This window comes from Molossus molossus, unplaced genomic scaffold (genome assembly GCF_014108415.1).
Source record: "Molossus molossus isolate mMolMol1 unplaced genomic scaffold, mMolMol1.p scaffold_m16_p_12, whole genome shotgun sequence".
NCBI classification, from domain to species: Eukaryota; Metazoa; Chordata; class Mammalia; order Chiroptera; family Molossidae; genus Molossus; species Molossus molossus.
Window position 1 is genome coordinate 38,379,260 of NW_023425347.1, and position 21,155 is coordinate 38,400,414.

At 42.7% G+C, this 21,155-nt stretch overlaps 1 protein-coding gene across 1 annotated transcript in view; it reads left to right on the forward strand.

Annotated features, from left to right (window-relative positions):
- The first annotated feature begins 20,277 nt into the window (after positions 1 to 20,277).
- The window catches only part of LPAR3 (lysophosphatidic acid receptor 3), a 75,488-nt gene continuing 74,610 nt past the window's right edge, over positions 20,278 to 21,155 (forward strand). The window contains exon 1 of the mRNA XM_036256955.1: positions 20,278 to 20,473. The gene's annotated coding sequence lies outside the window, so the exon portion shown is untranslated. The remainder of the gene's footprint in view (positions 20,474 to 21,155) is intronic.

Below are 21,155 nucleotides of genomic sequence, written 5' to 3' on the forward strand. Positions count from 1 at the left end.
TTAGGAGCAAAGCTGTCAGTCCTGGCGGGAGGGTTAAGGTCTCCAGGGTGCAGAAGCTGTCTAAACCCCAGTCCTTCACCCTGGCGAGACCTTCCATTCTCTACTAGAAGCCCACTGCCTTCACCAAATCCAAGGTAGCAAACATAAAAGAGTAAGAAAGGGTGTTCAGGAACAGCTCTTTATGAGATTCTAATAACCACTCCCATCCCTCCTGAGAGCCAACGTCCTAAGGACAGTAGGCGTGCGGGACCCAGTGGAGGCCTCGGCGCAGAATCTCAGGGTTAGGAAAGCACAGCAGCCCAGTCTCTGGATCTAGGAGCAAATAGCTAGTCACCCTCTAATGCCCGAGGTCCTCCCTGTAAAAGCAGCCCAGCACTGTCATTGAAATGCAGAGGCCCCTACAGTCATGGGGAAGTACAATGAATGGGTACTGTGGCCTGGCCACAGACTGCTCCTGTCAATACAAAGAGCTGTGGTGCTTAAAGATAAAATTCCATTTGGATGGTGGACACACAATGTGGGAGACTGTTTGCATGGCATCCATTTTGCTAAAATCTGCTCTGCCATCTCCTGCCCCAAGGCAGGATATCTCTGCATACAATGTTTCTGCATTCCTTTAAGTCAGCCAGTTATGCCCTGTTTATCTTTTGTTCCACCTGTGATATTTACATGATATTTACTTGAAATTGCTTCAGGGTGGTTACCACAAACTTTTCACTTGGCAACAAATGTTCTTGTTTTTCTGCTTCTTGCCCTATATATACTGTGGATCTCCCCAGAATAAACAAGACTTGATCAGAGCCCTGTCTTGTCTCCATTTCTCGGGTCTCTTGTCCCTCCTCATCCTCACTCCCCCTCTAGAGTCCTTGTTGCTCGACCTGTGAGACGGGTCAACACAATGCAGTAAGTATCATAGAAATGTACACATGAAACCTATGTGATCCTATTAACTAATGTCACTCCAATAAATTCAATAAAAAAAAGATACGATTCCAGATATCTGAGCAATTCTCTTGTGATCACCACTTACTCCAGTAAAATTGGATGACTAGACCCCATCTTACTGCTAATTGGTTTCACCTTTATTTTTCTATAACTTGAGCAAATTTTATTTTGCTACTCCTGACTTGAAATGTGAACATCTCAACCACAGTATTCCAGTGACACTGTGTCTTTCTCTGCCGAACATCTAGAATTTAACACCACTTGTAAAAAATGCACGAAGTAGCTCGTGCTTGGCAGGTGACTGAGGCAACCTCACATGTGAAACACTAAGCGCAGCATTCAGATTTCAGGCACAGTAAGGAGGACAGTGAACCACAGGCGCAGGGATAGGACACCAGTGATTTGACATGTTGGAATAAGTACTGAATGCCTTTGCCCCCCACCCCCACACCCTTTTTTTTAACCTGAGACATTCTGGGCTCTCAATATTGATCATACGTAGGGCCAGCTTCGTGGCTCTGTGACCTGTGCATTCCCAAAAGACCCGCACTTGGTTTAATGCTCTGCTATCACAGTCTTGCGATTTTTAATAGTTTTTGAACAAGGCATCCCACAAGTTATGTAGCAAATTCTGATGATAAGATTATAACTCGGTGACTAACTCAGTGCTTAACGCATGGCCTTTTGGGGGAAGGCTAGGAAATCAGCAGTGTATATTTTCTTTAAAACAATTTAAATGTAATAAAAAGAAAGTGTGAACCTGAATGGGGATTGCTTTTAAACAGGCATTTGGGTAAACTATTTTTCTCAGTCTCTGTCCTCACAAATAAATGGCTGTGGAGCTTTTTCTTAACTCACACAGATGGAGATTCAACTGTGGTTGGGGGTACTGGGCAATATTGTTTCCCTGTTGCACACATGGGCAGGTTGGACGCTGGGCTGCCCCTTTTCCCCTGTGCCCCACCCCCCATTGATGAACAGCCTGACTTTCTGGCTTTCCATTTCATGTTTTTCCCTTGACAGTGAATCGGCTAAGGGTAGTTCCTCTCCCAAACTCAAGCACAGTGGCCCAGTTGCCACGTGACCTCCGACCTTGCACGGCAAAGTCCGTTGGGACCTGCTCCGCACACTGGCCATTCCAGCACTGTCTCCTGGCTCTCTGCAGCCATTTGCTTTCAGCATGAAGGACCTGTCTTTGAGTGAGAACCTGTAGAATTGTTAAACACGGATATTGGAGAAAATGACCTATTAACACGGAAGATTTCAAATCAACCAAGTGCCAAACACACACTCCAGTTGTTAGGGAAAGCAATGCAATTCACGGCTGTCCTACCACGAGCAAAGGCTGCTGCAAACCAGTGGGTGAAAATAATGGCACATGTTCCTCTTGCCATCTGTCTGTGCCAGAGAGCCAGGGAGTGGATGAGAAGCTACATGATTTATACACGAGCATTTGCTCACCACCTCACATCACAAGGGCAGCAAAACTCTGACTTTTTAAAGACCCCTTGGAGCTATTGACTGGTGAATGGGAGAGACAATTTATTAGTGTGATGTATGTTTCTTAGTTTCTAATGATACATAAATTATCCCATGAGCCATGATACATATGGTTTAAAGAGAATTTTAAATGAAAGCCATTTTTTTCCCCTAGCAACACTAATTGCCTAGCAGCAGTAAATTACTCACCCCCGCTGCCTGTGGGCCGTGGTTATTACTCTCCTGGAGGCTGAGTGGATGTACCCCGAGAGGAACGACTGCTCTGACAAAGTGAATTCACATCCTCACTTGTGAGCCTGCCATGCTGGGTCTACAGAAGGCGAGGGAGTAAATAATGCCTTTCAGACCTGCCCCCCTGCATGAGCCCACCCTACCTGGTTACAGGGCAGTGAGTCCATCTTAGCCCTTGGTTGCCTTTGGGGGAAATGAGACAGTTCCTGCCTGCCCGGAGCATACATCACAGCCTCCTGAAGGAACGAGTGTTAGAAGCAAGACTTGAGTAAGATACCGTATTTGGCCAGATGGCCAAGGTGTGGTGGTGGTGGTGGGGGGGGGGGGGTAGGGATTTCCGGATAAAGGGAGAATTGTGGCAAAGCCTTGCACATCTGAGAGAGGACCCAGTCAGTTAGGAGAACTATGTTTCGGGATGATTAGAGTAGAGGTTATTGTAATCCGGGAAAATGATAGAAAACTAGAGAAGCGACAAGAGGAGGCCACAAGGACCTTGGATACCGTGGGAGGGCTTTAGACCTGGGAGCTACATGACCGGAAAAGGCAGAGCTGTGAGGGGTGGATGGGGGTGGAATGAGCTGAGCAGGGACATCAGTTGCAAAGCCGCTGCAGTTATTCAGATTAAAAAAAAAAAAAGACTGATGCTATAACTATAATTAGACACAATGAAAACTTTGCCTGAAAACGGCCTCTAAAGAATATACCAGATTGCATGTATATGTTTTATCTATCTGCACATATATATTTTTTCTTTATCAAAAGACTCTGCTAAATACCGTCATTTTCTTGGGAGTTTGTGTTCTTGGGCTCTGCATTTAGAGGGGAGGGTCTCTTTTCATCACTTTTATTATTGAGAATTATATTTCTTAGGATGAATTGATTAAATGTGTATTTTGTTCCCATTCCACATATTTAAAAGAAGTTTATCCAAGACTCCCTGTTTCTGCATCGCCCCATCTATCCTACACATGCACGTATTCTGAAGTACTCTGACCTCGGCCAGCTACAGTTGGTGTCTACGAAGGGCGCGAGACTTGTGGGTGTAACTGCTAACAAAGCCGGCCGACATCTGTAGTCTGGAGCTTACAGATGGCACAGAGACTTCATGAGGAGTCCCTCCTCCCACCCCTCCCTGTGACCACGACCAGGTCGTGGGTGTAGGATCACAGAGGCTCAGAGCTGAGTGGGGCCTCCTGGGAAAGGAGGGTGTACAAGAAAGAGCACAGAGGTGCTGTGTCTCTATGTCTCCCTAAGGCTGGGCAGCGTGGGGGTGTGGGGGCAGGGCAGCGTGGGGGTGAACTGATGGAGGGACTCTGAGGAAGGATGATGTGCTTCATCTCACCCCCAAGGCCTCGCTGTGGAGGATGGTCGTGAATGCAGTCATGTCAGAGGGGAGCTCCTGCCAAGGTAGACTGGATGGTGGACAGGACAGAGAGGGTGGCACGGCCCTGCCTCACAAACAAAAACACACATGAAACTGTTCAAGTGCCTGAGTGCACGTGAGCTGACCTACCTATTTACTCCCGGAGCCCCAGAGAAGGTCAGCGCTTGTGCCCAGACCACCCCCAGGGACGCTTCCTTTCGAGTTCTGCCTGCCTCCAGGGAGCTCGCCCCATGAAGGTAGAGGTGGTAAACTCCAAACACTTCCTTACTGCGTGGACTGGGTGAGGGTGCAGGGACATCTCATCAGGTGTTTCCTCCCCTCTCAAAGCAGGAGGTCAGGGCAGCCAGGTTGGGGGTCGGTGGGCTGGTGTGAGAGAGAACGCTCAAAGCTCTGCAGGCTGACCACGGAGCAGGGGAGCGGTCTGCACCCCGAGGAGCACAGTGGGCAGCCCCGCACAGGCCGCTGGAGGTCCACCCTCTCAGTGTTCTCAGAGGGCCAAGTCATGGCCTTGGGGTGATCCTCACCAGCACGGGGACCCTGGTGAACAAGCAAGACACCAGTGGGGAGATCATCACGTCCACAGTTGTTCCAGGACAGTAAGGCAGCCCCGCCTTCTCTCTGATCTCCTGTCTCCCAGAGTCCTGTCTCTGGGGAAAATGCATGTGAACTTTCAGCCAGACTAACCTGGAGACTGCTTCCCTTGTCTTTTCTGGAGACAAACTCCTGGAACAGCTTTGAAGGAACCACAGTTACGGACTGGGGAAGAGATGTGTGGGTCAGTGATGGTTCTTCTACTAGACTTTTATCTCCTCTGCGTAAATGTCCATCAGGGAAAGATGAGCATAAGGGAGGTTTGGGTGTGGGCGTGGCTGTGGCTAATAGGGGATGACGTGACTTCACCTCTCCCACTTTTTTCTAGGCTTAGAGAGGCCCAGACCTTCAGCCCTCACACAAAACAGTCCGTCAGTTTCCAGATTTACATGATTGAGACAAAATAATTGATATTTATTGTTCTGCCTTAAAAATGAAGCAACTGAATAGGTTGAAACCCACAGATATATATTTCTTTCACATGGACCTTTTTAAAGGAATAGCCATTCATGTTCATGGGGGTAAGTTACTGAGACAGAAATAGGTACAAACCAAATGGGCAGGTATGATCAATCAGTATTATCAGCAATGTGTCTTAAAAAGATAACTATTCATCACCTTAAAAATTTAAATGTGAAAAACCAACTAGAAAAACATATAGATGAATATTGAATTGATCCAACAGAGGAGGGCTTTCTGAGTTTAAAGCTACAAATGAACCACCAAAGAAAAATCACATTTACTACCTAAAGATAACAATTTTCTTAAGAGAATTAAGAAGGTAAAGAAAAGTTTTTAAGTGCACCAGGAAAAAATAATTGCAGCATGTATGACTGGCTTTGCATTTTTACTGTGTACGAAGAACCATCACAGATTCCTGGGGGGTCAGCCCCAATGGCAAGGACTAAATTTTCTGTGTCTCTGTGTTTCGTGTGTATAGCAAGCAAAGTTCCTGGAGGCCAGCAAGCACTCAAAGTTGTATACTTTTAAAGCTATTGAGTGCCTACTATGTACATATATTATTGCTACACATCCCAAGAAACTTACAGTGTATGTATGAGGATTCCATTTACCAAAGAGAAAACCTGAGCACAGAGGAGGTGGCAGAGCCTGGCTTCAAACCCAAAGTTTGTGACCCCCAAAGCCCTCTCGCACTTTCCCTTTCTGTTGCCAGCCTTCTAAACAATACTTACTGAATAAAATTAAATGGCAGGAAAAAAAAATGTTTGACCTACTTAATGAGAAATGCAACTTCTATTTTCAAACAACATCTTGTAAAGCAACATTCCTTGAACTCACACAATGCTGGTGCTAATGAAAAAGAATCGGTATCTTCATGGGGGAGTTGAACGCTCCATAGAAGGTTCCAGCTCTAATACTGAATTGCCAAATGACTTAGACAAGTTGTTAAGCTGCCCAAAGCCCCAGAATCCTTATCTGTAATACAGGGATAATAAAATTGAGAGTATTGAGAGGTTAAGTAACTTGTTCAAGGTCACACAACAGTAACTACCAGAGCTGGGGCTCAGACCTGGACAGCCCATCTTTGGGACGGGGTAGTTCACATGGTTGATGTAATGTCTAGGAGATGATGGATATAAGCAAGCTTTGAAAAGAGAAATTGGACATACTGGTGAATGGAGATTAAGTTATAAGCCTGGGTATTTTTGATGCAAGAACTGTGAAAAGTCAGAGCTTGATAGGGACATCTCAGATGTCTAGGTGTGTCCTTTTGACCTAGTATCTATTTTTAATTTCTGTAGCTTGAAATGTACACTGGCAGACTGATCATCCCCTCCTTCCGCCCCCTTTATGTAAACCAGCATGGTACTGCTGACTAATGAATCAAAGTCAACATGTCCACAATTAGAATCTTATGGAGCTTGCTTCTTAAAAGAAAATAAAAGAAACAGATAATTGCATCCACTGGGGTGGAGTTTCTGGCGTGTGCAATAATGAATCACCAAATAGTTGTGATTGAAAAAAGATAGCCACCCCATAAAACCTCAGCCCAGCACCACTTTCATCTTACTGGCCAGAAGCCAGGAGAGTGGGTGTTAATAATGTGTTTTAATATCGCTCATGTCCTTTTCATGCCTCAGTGAAGTATTTGATCATTGACAAAGTCAGCAGTTGTATGCGCATCTCCATTAGTGTACCTTTTGGAAAATGCCCTTCATAGTCTTTGTCTCTCTATTTAATTTATTTTTCTGAACCCTTTGAGAGTAGGTTGAATATGTTATACCCCTTTATGCCTTAATACTTCAGTTTGTTATTTCCCAAGATCAAGAATAGTCTCATAAAATCACAGTACAATGATCAAATTTAGGGAATTTAACATTGACACAATGTTTTTTTATTTATCAAATCTGCAGCCCATAATCCAATTTCACCAATTGTCTCAGTATTTCTCTTTATAGCATTCTTTCCTCTCCGGTACAGGACCCAAGTCAGGGTTACTGCTGAATTTAGTTGTCACACCTCTCTAGGTTCATCTGGAACACTTCTCAGCCTTTCTTTATCTTTATGACACAGAGATTTAAAAAAAAATACCGGCCGTTATTTTACACCTCTCTAGTTTCATCTGGAACACTTCTCAGCCTTTCTTTATCTTTATGACACAGAGATTTAAAAAAAAATACCGGCTGTTATTTTACACAGAGCTCCTTAATTTGAATGTGTTGATCTCTCCTCACAATTAGATTAAGGGTATGCATTTTTGGCCTGAATACCACAGAAACACTGCGGTGTCCTCCTCAGGCTATCATATCCAGAGGCACATGACATTGGTGTCTCTCATGGGTGATATTTATTTTGATTGCTCAGTCAGGATGTCTGATTTCTCCATCATGGGGGAAACCAAAAATGCACAGCTCAGGTCTCCAGCTGGGAGAAGCATGCGGATGCCCCAGCGGCTGCTCAGAATCCTGCCTGGAGACCGCACTTCCCATTGGCTGCTCTCAGCCAATGAGCGATGCAACAGCCATCCTAAGGAGGCCAGGTCCTGCCAGACAGGAGGAGCCCTCTGATGGATTCCCCTCAACCTGGCTGAATCCCTCTTAGAACTATGCTGCATCTAAGACTCTCCTACCCAATGCTTCCTCTTTTACTCTCTCCTTCCAGGTCAGACCTGCATTGCCACCTGACAGCCCTCCCTGCCTCCCCTAGCTCACTTCCCTGTTTCCCTCAGGGATCTCCCTGTCTCCTGGTGGCCCAGTTGCCAAAGATTTCACTAGTGGTGACCTGGAAAAGTGTCCTGTGGTAGGGTGTCACCGCAGCTGCGATGAATCTGGATGATTCCAGCATTTAGAAGTTATAAAGGGACGCCTACAAAGACAGCAGAGTTGGCTGATTACTTGTAATTTGATTGACACTCTGCAGAGGTATGAGAAACTGAGGGCTGAGAACAGGTCTTTAAGGTGAAATATGCGAACCAGAGGTCACAGTGGTAGCTCATAAGGAGGTCCTGATCTCCTGCAGGCAAGAGCCCACAGACTGAGCAACAGACTGAAGACTCAGGTTAGCAGCCTGTCTTACCCGTATTTCATAGAGGAGAAGACAGAGGCTCAGAGAGATGAAATAACTTGGCTTCATTCACTCAGCTTTTTGACAGGTCTGCCTACCTTCATAGCCCTTACTCTTTCTGCAGATACATTTGTGTGGGGCCGCGTGGATTCTCCCGCAGAAGGCTATGGCGTTGGGAGGGAATATTGCTGTATCACATTCACTGCAGATTCTACCTCATCCCCTTTTCATTGCAATTTTGACTCATCTTTTTTTCCAGATTCATGTTCTCCACCCAAGAATTCAGGGTCACCTAGGTAAGAGTAATGGGTCACATTGTGGCAAAGTATGGTGAGACATTCTAGTCATACTTATAAGAGCTAGAAAACCCATTACTAAGAAAATACATTTCTTTAAACTAAACACTGAAATGAGTTTCCTTCTCTTAACTGTAGCTATGTGTGTTCAGTGAGAGAAAGGTGAATGTTGAGAACTGTTTTACTGGGCATGATTTACTTGTATTTGTGTAAACATATACATGGAAGTAATTTTAGTTTGAATATTAGATAAAGCGCAATAACAGAGAATTAAGATTTTGCAGGCTTGTTCAAGAAATGGTGGGAAAAACTTTCTAATACTAATAATCCATCATTGGACCATGGATACATAATAGTACCTTACATTTATATGGTACTAAAAAGTTTGCATAGGGCTTTCACATGTATTATTTAGCTTTATTTTCTCAATAATCCTGCACTAGGTAGAGCAAGTTTTTTTTTGTTTTTTTTTTTATCCCTGTTTTATATATAGCGAAAGTATATTCTTTGACAAACAGAAAAACTAAATAAAGTTAATTGAAATATCCATGCATTATGAGAAATGTATCTGAAACCTGGCACAAGAGGAATGCAATTTCTGAAACAACCTACTGTTCTCCCTGGAAACGCCATTTATTTTATCATATTTAATATTTAATATAATTGCTAATACACTAGAGTCAGTGTTTCCAACCTGCAAATAACATTCACTTAAATCTATATTTCCTTTTGCTGTTCTTTGCAATCAGAATTTAATAAATACAATAACACGAACTTTCAACATGAGTCCTTTTCCTTTGACATTGTTAAAATGTTTAACTCCTTAAACCCTTTTGATTGCCATGGGGTTCATTAAATAGGCGAGGGAAAAGAACCAAACCTAGTAATTCTATCTGGGAGGTGGGATAGGAAGGCATTATTATTTTTTTCCAGTAGGACTACTTCTCTGAAGGGTGAATCAAAGTTTTGAGATAAGTTTTATAGACAAAACTCTGCTTTTTAGCAAAGTAGCTTCTTGGAGAATTATTTATTTTATATATGTACTGATTCTCTTTATCCCAAATAGCACTTTTTGCCTCAAGGTCTCTTCGATTTGATGTTAATAAAGTTACCCAGGCTTTCTTTTGGTGTTTACTTAGTCTATATGTTTTATCCTTGCCACTTAAATATATCTCATTCACATAGTATGTAGCTGGATTTGTTGGTTCAGTTACGGTACAGTATCTCTCTTCAAATGGACTCATTTATTTTGCTTACTTTGTTGTGATAACATATATTTGGACTTATTTCTACAATCCTAATTTGTGTTTTCCATATATCATGCTCTTTTTTTCTTATTTCTTTCTCTCCTCTCTTCCTTCTGTTGGATTAATGAAGTTTTTCTTGATTCCCTTCTATTTCTTTTACTTTAGTACATACTTTTAACTTTTTAACTAAATTAGGAAAGTCTAAAGTTAATAAAAACCTCTATGTTACTCCTTATAATATAAGAACCTTCGATCTTTTGTGTCGGTCACCCTCATCCTCCATTTACTCTCTGTCTGACATGTGTCTCTTGTCTGGTATTTAGTTCCTTTTTCCATCTCCTTTTCCTTAAATTGTTATTTTGACTTACTGTCTGGGATGGACAATGTTTATTCAGATTTACTCATGCTTTTACCACTTACCTTAGTCAAAATGCTTTTTGCAAACCACTTCTTCTTTCTGGGCCCAATTTCCTTCTTTCTTTAGTAGCTCTTTTATTGAGACCCAGTCTTCCTCTGAAAAATGTCTGTATTGTTGCCCCCAGTTTTCAGTAATCCTTTAGCTGAAAATTAAATCCTAGGTAGCCTAGTATCTTCCATCAACACTCGGTAATGGAACTCCATCTCTATTGGTCTCTGTTGTTGGGAAGTGTTATTAGTCTGAGTGGTCTGTTTGTTCTTGCTGGTTGCTTTTAAGATTTATTCATTTTTAATACTTCACTGTATGTATGTGTGTATTTTTAAAAATTTAATTGTTTGAGGTCATTCTAGTTCTTGAATCAAAAAATTCATCTTCCTTCAATTCTGAAAAATATTGAGTCGTTTGTTTTTTAAAAATATTCTTTCCTTCTGCCCATTCTCTCGTCTGGATTTTGGAAACTGATTAGAAAATATGTTGAGCCACCCGTGTCTCTTACTCTCTCTCTTTTTTACGTGTAATCCCTTTTATTCTTTCTGCTACAGTTTAATTAATTCATTTAGATATATCTTTCAGCTCATTAATTTTCTCTTCAGCCATTTAAAAAATTTTGTTTAAGAGGTTCACTGAGCTTTTAAAAATTTCAATGACTCAGTTTTTCATTTCTAGAAGTTCTTTTAGGTTCTCTATTTATGCTAACCTCTTTCCCTTTTCAAGTGTCTTACTTATATTTTCAATATTTTGCATGAGCTGGACTTATTAAGATGTAAACAGGATATAAATTTAACTTTTTCCCAATTGCCCTTTTAAACCTGATCTATGATTTGCCTTTTTCCTGTTCTTTGGATGAAAGCTTAGCTAAGTCTCATAAATGTTCTAGCTATTATTAGATAATTAGGTATCTTGTGATTACTTTCAGACACAGAAACAGTTCTGTTTCAGTCATTGTAATCTCCCACCTGTATATTAATTAAATTTTTGAATTTCATTTGATGTTAAAAACTTTTCTCCTTCCAAGGCCTGAGTGTTCCCAGCTGGAAACCCCGAAGTGGGAGAGGGGTCTGGTCGTCACTGTGCCCCTCTTTGCAGTTGTCTTAGTTTCTGCCTCTCTGGGCCCCGCATCAGAGCTGAGGGAATAGAATGGACACACTCTTACGTGCTGTACTATCTCCGTCTGGCTTTGGGACTCTCAGCACAGCAGATGTTCGATGGTAGTCTTTCTCTCACAGGATGCTTTTCCGCCTTCTTCAGCAATCACGCACACCCCACCCCCGAACACCTTTAGGAAATCAGAGCTGCCACTACCATCAGTGGGCAAAGCCCCACTTGTAGCCAATTCTTCCTTCTCCAGTCCTGGCCCTAGTTTTCATAACTTTTTACTTGTATGCTTATTCCTCTATTCATGGACCACTATTCTTTTTACTGATACTCATACCTTTCCCCCCTCATTGATATTTGCCTCCACAATATCTGTTCCCACCACAACAGCATCATCAAAGTAAGCCATGTCCCAGAAATTAAAAAGAAACTGAGGTTTGAGCCTCCTAGAAAATCTTCTTTTGGAGCAAGATAATTTATCATGACATGTTTTCTTGCTTGTAAGTAAAATATTTATTAATGTTTGCAACACATATAAAATAATATGATGTAATTATTATGCTTCTTTCATAAAACTATAGGATCCTATTTTATTTTCTTTATTTTTTGTTTCAAATTTTAGTACATTAAAAAAAAGGCTGAAAACTCAACTCTTGAGCTTCCATTTTAAATGAATCAACTTTCTGTTTTATATAAACTAAAAGTTAACAGCTCAGCTTGTTTTTATAACATTTGTGTCTTAGTCTATTGTATTAGTATCCAAAATACAAAACCATTAAATATTAATCTGGCCAGTATTCATCAAGTCCAATTGATGAATTGAAAAAAATCAATCCGGGAGATGAAATATTAGTGTCACATTACAGCTTTCTTTTGCAAAACGAGAAAGAAAGTTTAGTGCATAGAATGCAGAAAATTCTAACAAGATTTATTTACAAGTATTTTCTTTTTCTTTATCAGGTTTACCAGAACAAATATTTGTACAGCTGAAAGTGTTGCTAGTGGCTGCCTTCGGCAAAGCAAATATCTAGTCATAGCTGGAGTGTCAGGTTTAGGAGAAGTTAGCCTATTTTATAAAGTGTTACCATTGTCCACACATGGCTTCAGCTTTCCTGAGTGGGTTGTCAACACCCACATTCTTGACTATATGCAACCTCCATGATGCTCCCTTAAACTCTCTTGGTGTAATACGTACACATTTCTCAGATCGCGAACTTTGCTAGCAAACATGTAACTATATATCTAAAAATGGACCTAAATCTACCTTGAACCTCCTATTTCTATTACTGACTGAACATTTAATTGTCTTCTTTTCCAGGTAAACTCATGTGAATTCAGCAGTCTTGGGCATTCGACGTTTATACGTAGGTCCCCACCCCTCAAGTTTTCTCCGTCGTGAGACTTGAGTTCTGAGCGGCCTTTGTGGTGTTCAGATGTTGGGGTGGGGGTGGGGTGGGTAGGTAATGTATGTCTGGCTCACTACATCCTTTTGAGAAGTGACTCCCGCTCCCAATCATTCTGGCCGATATGTCCCTTTAGGTACTTTTCCAGAAGGAACTGACTTTAGTGCTGTTCTCATTATTCTGGGGCCCAAAGAAAACAGTATTCGGTTCCTCCTATGTCAAGCTATGTCGGGTCACCACTTCAATATTGCTGTTCCCGGATCACCATGGCATAGAGCCCTTATGCATGAATGTTTCCTGTCCAAGTCTCTGATGGACAGCCGGGTAGAGCACATTTTTTCGTGTTAGTTAAAATAGGCTAGGTCCCACTGTAGTGACAAATGCTCCCCAAGTGTCCGCGGCTTAAAAGGACAAAGGTTTATGGGTCACTTGCATGTCATTCCGGGTCAGCCTTGGTGCTGCTCCCTGCCCTTTCTTCCTGGATCCAGGCTGATGGCGCTGCTTCTAGCGGGACATCGCCGAATCAGGGCAGAGGAAAAGAGAACAGAGTGGACTTTGTGCTGGTCAGTACCGCTCACACTTGATTGGCCAAAGTAAGTCAAATGGACAAGCAGAGACATATGATTCTCACTGAGGGAGGGACAGCTTATATTTTTGAATGATACAATCTACCACACTGTGGGTTTCTACATGAGGGAGGATGTATGTTTCTCCAGTGACTTAGCCTGAGGAGTGGTGAGGAGTCAGAAAACTCATGCCCATGTCTTTTGTTGTTTCTTCTCTAGATCAAATTCGTCTCCCTAGTTGGGAAACCTTATCTAGTCTTCAGGGAGGTCTGGTTCTTCATCTGTTTTCTTCCAGTTGATTGTTTATGAGAAAATAAAGTTTGTGTTCACGTTCCTCCAGCGTTTAGCCCTTTAAAGCTCAAGAGAACCCACCTTTCGTAAATCACAAACCTTGGTGTTTAGATCATTATTTTACTGCTACGAGCTGCAGAAAAATCGATGTAGGAACCCAAGAGCTGCAAACTGTTTTCTTTTATTCTTTTGGGTTTTTCTCTTACAGATTTGTTGTTTGTTTGTTTTGTGTCCTCCTTTATAAAATGCTCCCCAAAACAACAAATGGGGTCAGAGGGGCAAAATAAAAAAAAGGTAGTAGAAGAAAATCTCAATTGCTATCTCCAAATGCAACTTTATCACAGTTGTAAAGAAAGTGAAATGGTTGCCAAAATAAAGCCTGCCAGGGGGACAGAGAGCTTTAATGCACTATGATCCTGAATGACTAACGTACGCTTTCCTTGGCAGATTGCCATTTCCCATCCCGTGATCTCCAAGGCTCATTGTAAATGTTTGTAAACCATTTACAGTACTAACTTTCTAGCTTTTGCTTGGGACCTTTCCTTAGAGAAGTACAGAAGTTGCCGATGGGAGGAAGCTAGTCCTCTCCATTTGGATTCTGGTTTCTTGGACCATATATAACTGAACAAACTCTCAATCTCAATTTGACGGCATACGTTTTTCTCTATCTATAATGATTTGTTTGAAAAGTCATGTGATCCAATAATAAAAGTATTATTTTTAGGAAATTTGGGTTATAAATGTTATACATGTTCATTGCAGAAAATTGTGAAATTGTGGAAAAGTATATAAAAAATAAAAATATGATAATCTCACCTCATAATATCTACAGTTGACATATAGGGGTATTTATTTGTGGTATTTTTTAAATACAAACACATGTTTTTGTGGTTATATAATTTAGTTATATAATTTTGTATTCTACTTTATGTAAAAATTTAATATGAAGTGATGAGTATGTTCCTGTCATACGTTCTTTGAAAACATGATTGTTAAGGCTGCATAACATTCAATCCTATAGATGTATAATAATTTATTTGATCAATTTTATATTTGGTTTTTAGGTAGACTTAGAGATTGTTTTTAACATGTCAATTATATAAATAATACTGAAGTATTGATATTTGCATTAAAATCTTTGTGTGCCTTCAATGGCATCTTTAGGATACCTTTCTAGACGTGAATTTACTGGGTCAAATGGTATGAACATTTTTAAAGCTCTTGATACATCACAGTACATTATGCCCAAGATCTCATAAACTGTGAGTTGCAGCAATATTTTACGTAACACTAAGAAAGAAAATGATGCCAATTAAACATAATGCTATCTTATCGCATATACCATTTATTTTATAATGACTGAAAGAGTGTTTTGGATTTATTTATATATACAGTCAGCTTATATTTAATTCTTGTGTAGCCACAAAGGAGGAGCAAATAATGGCTAAGGTATTCACTCCTACACGTCCTCGCTGTTTGGGGTCACTCTTGGACTTTGTGTGGTCTGTGACAGGAGCACTTGCATGAAGCACTTAAAACAAAAAAAGTGATCTGTTCTCTGCTCCAGGATTTTCTTCCAAAGGCCGACATCCATTCTTTAAAATTTGGCACCTATGGGCAGTCAATGATAACTTACTCGCAAGTGCGTCTGGCTGACGGTGACCATAAGACGCATCTCCATGCAGAGACAGTGACGTGAGAGGGAAACATAAGTACTTCTGAGGAGGAGGAGAGCTGCTGTACTGCAAATTGCCCACCAGAAAAGTTTTACCAGTGTGCATTCCCACCAGCACCACACGAAGTGACCCATTTCCCTGAAACGTTAGTCCATGTTAGAAATTTCTTTAATCAAACATTTTTGCCAATTTGACAGGTGACAAGTAGTATCTCGCTTTAACTTACACTTGTTTTGCTCATTTACACTTGTTGAAATTTATTTTTTTTAATCCTCACCCGAGGACATTTTTCCATTTTTTGTTCAGATAGAGTAGGAGGGAGAGAGGAGGAAGAGAGAGAGAGAGAAACATCGACGTAAAAGGGACACATTGAGTGGCTGCCACCCGCATGACCAACTAGGGCCAGGGACAAACTGCAACCGAGGTACGTGCCCTTAGCGGGAACCGAACCCGGGTCTCTCTGGACCTCAGGCCGATGCTCTAATCGCTGAGCCAAACCGGCCAGGGCTGAAATTTATTTTTACATATTTTTGGTCATAATATGTTTTTCTTCTTTTGCTCATTCTTCATATACTTGATATGCTTGACTTATTTTTTTGTTTTGACGTTAATCTTTTACATAGTAAGAGTTCTCTACATGCCTCACAATAAGTCGTGTAGGACAGGTGTTCATCTTTTTTTTTTTATCCTTAACCGAGGACATTTTTCGATATTTTGTTCAGATAGAGTGGGAGGGAGAGAGAGAGAAACATTGATGTGAAAGGGACACATCCAGTGGTTGCCACCCACAAGACCCAACCAGGGCCGGGGACAAACCGCAACCAAGGTACGTGCTCTTAGTGGGAACTGAACCCGGGTCTCTCCAGGTCGCAGGCCAACCCTCTAACCGCTGAGCAAAACTGGCCAGGGCATGGTGTTCATCTTTTACCTATTATATGCTGCAAACAGTTTTCTCCCCTCGTTTTTAGTTTTCTTTTTAAATTTAAATTTATAGGATTATTTTTATTATGTGCAGAAGTATCTAATTTGCATACAGTCAAGAAATTAATATTTTCTTCCCTTGCTTATGTTTAAAAACGCTCACCCCAAACTTTAAGTCAAAGAAATACTTATCTTTATTTTCTTCTAATTGTTTTATTTTCTTCTAATGGTTCTTTCTCTCTTTAAACAAACCAACTTTTATTCATATAAAAATTACTTTGGTAAGAATCTAACCTTATTTCTCCCCCAAAGCAAATACATTGGATTGAATAAGCCTTCCTTTTCCTACTCATTTAAGATACGAACTTCTTTAAATACAAACATTTCTATACTTACTAGGATCTCTATATGGGATAGCTCTTCTGGTCAAATGTCTTATCTCTAGTTTTTCACCACTGTCATATTGTTTTAATTATTAATTAAATTCGCTATATAATTTATCAACCAAACTAGGATACTTTTGCAAGTGAATTATGACTGGTTGATAGGCATACATCTGGGTCCTGGGGTACCCTAGTTATTATGGTTTTATAACTTTTCATATCTGCTAGAGTAAGAGTTCCATCATGACTTTTATTTTCAAAATTAGTCATTCTTTTCTCAAGCACAAAAATACGAAGAATTAAGTAGTGATGGGACGAATATCTAAGAAGTATTTTTGAATGATTCATACATGTCATATGAGATGGTTTGTTCAATTTAAATGACATAAAATTGACTTTGATTTTTGACTTTTTGGTATTTGTTGACTCTTTCTGTGACTTCCTATTGCTTTCTGCTTGCAGTTGCATGTAATTGAAAGATACTCTACAGGCCATCACCTGGCTTAATGCCATCTCTCTTTCTTTGATTTCTGTAGTTAACCGTTTGCTCATTCTTTGCTCAGAACCTTCTAGCTCAGCGATTTTCAACCTTTTTCATCTCATGGCACGCATAAACTAATTACTAAAATTCGATGGCACACCAAAAATATATTTTTTGCTGATTCTGACCAAAAAATAGGTATAATTTTGATTTATTCACACCAGACGGCTATTGTTGTGTTGCCTATTGTCATTTATTTATTTGACAATCTAAGGGAAAAGGGGTCAGTGCCCCTGGCTAAATAGTCAGGTATTGAATGTTTTAAAAATTCTGTGGCACACCTGTTGAAAATCGCTGTTCTAGTTGTTATTTCAGGTGCCACTTACCTCTCTCACTTACTAGCTGCCTTTCCACTCACATTATTCACCTGCCGTGGGCACCCTCATCACTGATTAGTACAGATGAACAAAATGCAAGTTTTGTTACCTTTCAGTTCAGATATTTCAGTTCAGTTATTTCTCAAAGTTAAGAATGCAAAAATCTATGAATTCCTGTCCATATGATCAGAGGTCCAAACCAAGTTGGGGGCAGAGAAACATGGGCCTCTTTCCATAAATCCAGAAAGGACAAAGTTTGCCTGAGTCCCACATTGTTTCTCACCGTGGCAGGAGGCAGGCCTGTTTCTAATTTAATTTGTTTATTTATTTTGCTGCATTTATTCCCTGCCAAGGAAAATGCTGGCTGACACAGGGTCTCCAAGGCCATCACAATTCTTTTCCATCTAGCACAGTGGAATGCCTCCTTTTTCTCCATATAGAAACAATGTTATAAATCTGTGTTTCCAGGAACACAAAACAAAACGCTATACAGGGAGCTGACCTGCAAATGTTAGTTGAAAAATTCTGAATAACTTTCCAGCCAGTGATCTTTAAGGCAAAGTATATGCCCTCTGGCGTTGCCATTTTTGATATTAGTTTTAACTTTGTTTTACTAAGGAAAACATATTGGTAGAGAAGTGAGACACCACAGACCCTACAAGGACTTAAAGAAGGTTCTGGTGGGTAATCCTTGAGCTTCTTCTTTTTTTATCCTCACCCAAGGACACCTTTCCATTTTTTGTTCAGATAAAGTGGGAGGGAGAGAGAGGAAGAGAGAAAGAGAGAGTAACATTGACATGAAAGGGACACATCGAGTGGCTGCCACCTGCATGATCAACCAGGGCCAGGGACAAACTGCAACCGAGGTACGCGCCCTTAGCGGGAACCGAACCCGGGTCTCTCCTGACCGCAGGCCGATGCTCTTAACTGCTGAGAGAAAACCGGCCAGGGCTGAGCTTCTTTTTAAAAAACTGGGAAGCCCTGCGGTCCAGAGAGACCCAGGTTCAGTTCCCACTAAGGGTGCGTACCTCGGTTGCAGTTGTCCCCGGCCCTGGTTGGAGTCGTGTGAGTGGCAACTACTCAATGTGTCTCTCTCGCATTGATGTTTCTCTCTCTCTCTTCCTTCCTCCCTCCCTTCCTCTATCTGAAGATAAATGCAAAAAATGTCCTCAAGTGAGGATTAAAAAATAAATAAATAAATAAATAAAAACTAGGATTTGGGGCCACACCTTTATTTGCACTTATCCTATTGCCCGTAGGTCTATGTGTAAGCTGGGTCTTCTCCCTTCCCTCTCCCTTCTGCATCTTTTTCCTAGATCACTTCCTTGCCTTCTGCTCAGATATGACCCACATTTGTTAAAAACCACCTAGCTAATGTCTTTTTCTCTTTGCAGCACAGCTCACCACATTCCCTTCTCCTTTCTCCATTTTTAGGATTCATACGTTAAAGGCAATCACACCTGGCTTACAGACTCCCCGTTCTACTTTGCAAAGCTCAGGTTCAGGAAGTTCCCAAGGTACAATAATGTGTTTCCAAACTGTCTTTGTTAATAAGTTGTTTGGAACTTGGCACACATTTTTCCAGCAAAAGTAGTCTCTTACCGGTGTTTACAGTTCCCAGTCCAGCCTGCAACAACTTACTCAATATGCAACACATCTGTTGAGTCAAGCATTTGCTAAGTGCTGGTGGTTGAGAATTTTTGTGTTCACGAGGTGGCCCTTCAGCATTGTGTTATTTGTTGAGCTGTTCACTCCCCCGACCTTGTTCTCATATGTCATCAGCAAGGTTTTTGCTTGTTCTGGTAAACAGGATCTTTCTTTAGCGTTAGCTTTGCAAGGTGTAGCCTTCTGTACACAGTTCATCTGCAAGACACCAATTTTCTGAACACTCAGGTGGAGCAACAATAATTTTCACATGTTGATCAAAATTTAGCCACATCGCTGTGAAGGTTTGAGGCACCCCAGGCTGTCAAGGCCTATGAGATGAAGTCCACTGCATAAGGAATAAAACATTATTAAAACATGATCTTCAGAGAGAAAGAGAGAAGACTTTCTTTGATGGTAGGGGCAATCTATCATTCAAGTTGTTGCCTGGAATAGGATTCCTGGTTGGCATACAAAAGTTGAATTAAGAATGAATGAGTGAATGAATGGCAAAGCTCACAGGCGGCCATCTGGGCACATGCACTCAATGTTGCCCAAGGTTTCCAAGCATGGGTAAGAAGGACCTCACATTACAATATTTCCCTTCCATGAGGTCACCAGGAAGGCCCAACTTTTAGCACGTCTGTGATCTCATTTTGCTTTGCAGACTTCAGAGAGAATGAAGTTTTCCTGACATTGTTTTACTTCGCATCTTTCTTCTTTACCAAAGGTGGGTCAGTGGAGGCTTTATATTTCAGCTTTAAAAACCAAAGTATCCAGTACTATTTACCCCAGGAGGCCAAGAAGCCTCTCATAACTTTAAATATTTTTTGTTTCCTGTTTTAATCAAAAGGTGTCTAGGAAAAAGCCTCAGGCCAGATATTCGTGACCATCCCTGCACTCTGGGGCTGCCTGCGCCCTCAGGGTCGAGTTTTAGAACAAGTGTTCTGTTTGGCAATGCGCCTGCTTCCCACGGGCGTTGGGGGTGGATGGGTGAGGGCTGCACTTCTCTGGAAATCTTCAAACAAATGTGAGGGACAGAGGGACAGCACTTAATAGGGAACTCTGCGGTGTGGCTCTGTGAGGCCTGTGGATGCTAGCGGTCCTTTGGTTGGCTTCTCCTCCAGGCGGACCACCCTCCTGGGGACGAGTCCCAGGCGGGAGAGCATCTGCAGAAGAACCCGATCCGCGCCTCGCCGGTGGGGGGCGCTCTCCCGTGGGAACGGTCGGACTCCTCGGGCAGGGCGGGGCAGGGCGGGGACGCGGCCCCTCCGCCCCCTCGGCGCCACCCCTCTCTCCGCCGAACTTTCCTCGGGCTCCGGACGCGTCGCTGCGGCTGCTGGAAAAGAGGCGCGCCCCCGCCACCCGCCGAGTCCTCCTGTGCTCCTCACGCCGGGCGGGAGCCCGGCACCCGTCGCCCCGTCGCGCACGGCCCGAGGGCATGCGGCAGCCGCAGGGGCCCCCGCTCCCGGGCTCGGCGGCGCGGGCGAGCGTGAGCGGTGAGTGGGCGCCAGGCACTGGGAGGGTTCCCGGAGCCGCGGCCGGCCGGGGCGCGCGTGGGGAGGCCGGCGTGCGGGGGCCCCCGCAGGGCCCAGCTTTTCGGGGTTGCCTGACATGCAGCCCGGACCCCAAACCCACTGCAAGGTCCTGGCACAGGACCCCGTGGGCGGTGTGTGGTGCCCCTTGCCCTTTCCCACATTTTCCCGAGGAGTAAAAACCGACCGGGATGCCAAAGCCGCGTTGCGTCCGCCCCTGCCGCGGCTGGTGGGCTGGTGGGCTGGTGGGCTCGTGGGCTCGTGGGCTCGTGGGCTCGTGGGCTCGTGGGCTCGTGGGCTGGGCGCCGGGTGCCCGGAGCGCGACACGGCTCCGCCGGGCTTTTGCACAGGTGCTTCTTTTCCAAACTGTCCCTGCCGTCGGTGGGGAACGGGGGTTCTCCCGCGGAGCCCCGGGATGTAACATTTTCCAGCCTCCAGTTCCTGTCGGTACAATGGTGCGTCAGGGAACAGCTCGAGCCATGCAAGGCATCTAAGACTTCGGGAAATAGTTATTATTAACTAGTAACACTGTTGGGGGTGTGCTTTGTGAGTAAGTGAAGGTCCCCGTGCAGACAAAAGTGCTTTGTTCTGGAGCAGTGTTACTTTATTGCTTTCCCTCAGCAAGCTGCGACTACCCAAAACTGCT